The 2,651-nt window shown below is 32.7% G+C and overlaps 1 long non-coding RNA gene across 1 annotated transcript; it reads left to right on the forward strand.

The window, feature by feature from the left end:
• The first annotated feature begins 536 nt into the window (after nt 1–536).
• On the forward strand, nt 537–2,150 carry LOC145051488 (uncharacterized). The gene is made up of 3 exons (XR_013683651.1): nt 537–625; nt 1,449–1,616; nt 1,698–2,150. It is a non-coding gene; the product is annotated as an uncharacterized LOC145051488 (long non-coding RNA).
• The last annotated feature ends 501 nt before the right edge of the window (nt 2,151–2,651 follow it).

Here is a 2,651-nt window from a genome sequence, read left to right on the forward strand (position 1 = left end):
CTTTCATTCAATTACCGTTAAATCGTTAGTTTCAACCCTTTATCTTTATATAATATAATAGAAATGGTCGGTTTTAACCTTTTATCTTACATATAAACGGGTTTAAAACATATTATTGGTCTTTTAAATTCTTTTTAATATATTTATTAAATTTTAACATATATATAATCTTATTTCTTATAAATATACTATAAAATTTTATATAATAATTTATACCACAAAAAAAAATCTAACTACTCCAAATAAATAAAAATATTCAATATTATTATAATTTAATTTTAAGTATTACTATATTATTTAAATAACAAATAAATATATAGTTTATAATTTGAGTTGTAAAATCAATTTTTGAATCTGTAAAAGCAAATAAAAGTATCAAAACAAAAATGTCACTATCCATCTAAAAACTATTAAAAAACATCTGTATGAATGTATGAAGTGTCATATCATTACTTTTATTTGAATAATTTTAGGCTTTGATGCTATAAATTCGATCATTTGAGCTAAGTATTTTTTTTTATCATTCTTATTTCGGTATTGTGCTCTCTACTCACATTTACATTCTTAATTCTTTCATCTTTCCTTTAAATTTGCATCGTTGGGTTTATCATGACTCTAACATAAGGTATGTATTTCTTTTCTAACTATCATATAAATATTTGATGTGAAACATTAGATGTAGGATACTAATTGTGTTTTTATCCTATTATTTAGTTTGCATTTACATTCACGTATATTTGTTATTATGAAATATATAAATACTCGTTTTGTAGATCTCCTTCGTAATTCTAAGGTAAGATTTTCTTTGCCAAATAATGATAGATTTGAGATAGATAATGACTTTGGATTTGATAGTCCAAACATCGACTGCAATAGTGAGTCATTAAGTAATTTTAAGGAAGACTATGATGGTGTAAGTGAGACTTTGGTTGTGACCTTTATGAATGATGTTGGAAATTTAGGAGACGGTGACATACTAGATTTAGAGGACAACGTTCATATAGATCTTTTGAATGATTTTGAAAACAAAATTAGGCTCAGAATGAAATTTTAGAGTAAATTGCGGGTAAAAAAGGCAGTAATACTTTAGTCTATCGCCCAAAATAGAGAGTATAAAGTGTATGAAAGTAAAAATAACAAATTGGTAGCAAAATATAAGACTATAGGAGATCAAGGCTAAAGCTTTAACTCTATGCACCATACACCACCTTGTCAATGGTATATTCGTTCAATTAAGAAACAAAACCGTCATATGTGACATATTACGTGTTGGGTTGATGCACATAATTGTTTTGGATCTTGTATTGCTAATAATAACAAGAATTTGAAATCATATAACTATTTTATCACACATCGTCCACTCAATTCGAAAAGATGTTGCTTATCAGCTGAAACATATGCAAGCAGATATTAAAAATAGTCTAAATATTAATGTTTCTTACTGGAAGGCATGGCATGGCGTGGTAGTAGACAAGCAATAGAGACTATTTATGGAACATTGGAAAGTATTTTTGTTGAGTTTCCAAGTACATTTCAGCTTTGCAAGCTTCAAACCCCGATACAATTGTGCGGTGGTTCCATAACCCAAATGTCTCACCACATTTGGCAATGTTCAAGTATGTTTTTGGGCTTTTGAACCGGCTATTAATGCATTTCATCTATGTCGATCTATTATTTCTAACGAAGGTGTTTTTCAGAGTTGTCACAGGGTTACAAATAAATGACACAGGAGGAAATACACATATTGTCCAATATTTTCAACATATGTGTACATGTGGTAAGTAGCAAATGAAAAGATTTTCATGTTCACATGCAATTGCAGTTTGCTGATATAGAAGGGATAGCCCTCTTTCCGTATATGAATGATGTATACATTAGTATGATGTACAAACAACAATATAACGTTGGTTTTGTACAACTTACTCGTTATAAGTATTGATTGGTTTCAGATTGGGTGATTTTAGCGGGTTACTAAAAACTGTATGTACGTCGAGGTTGGAGGCTTGAAAACCGAATTTGCAATGAGATGGACACTCTCATCTTGATGAACCTCCGAAATATGGACTTCACGCTATCAACCAGGCCATAATAGAAAAAATAGTTCAAGTTTTCAACCACGATTCCATGTGACATAACCTATGTAATTTTTTACTGGTCTCGTTATTTTATAATTAGTATCTTGTAATTTCATATTTAATTTATATTGTATTTTCCAAATTAAGTTCGATCTGAACGGTTGTATTTTGTAAATATTATCAATTTAACGTAAATTATGTGTTTATTTATTGCATTATGATGGGACATCAGCCTCTGGCGAGTCTTCTGGTCTTCTGCTGCGGCGGAGATCTGACATCACAGTGCAAACCCGTTAGAGCCGCCCCAGGGACTGTGCCCCGGGAGAGGGCTCCCACGGTCAAGTTAGATCAGCTAGAAGATCTGAGATGGTCCTCCATAGCTGGAGAGAACCATCTTGGTGCGGGTGGCTGACGGCGGCGGGTGGTGGCTGAGCCACCCGGCCGGAGTATAGTGGCGGCTGAGCCATGGGGAAAGATCTAGGGAAAGGTCCCTATCCATGGAGGAGGTACTATTCATTATATATGGGACAATTAGTTCAGGCCTTGGGCCAAGCCCCATTCAGGCCCAACTAGCAA

This window comes from Lactuca serriola, chromosome 5 (genome assembly GCF_051521515.1).
Source record: "Lactuca serriola cultivar US96UC23 chromosome 5, Lser_US96UC23_V15, whole genome shotgun sequence".
Taxonomy (NCBI): Eukaryota; Viridiplantae; Streptophyta; class Magnoliopsida; order Asterales; family Asteraceae; genus Lactuca; species Lactuca serriola.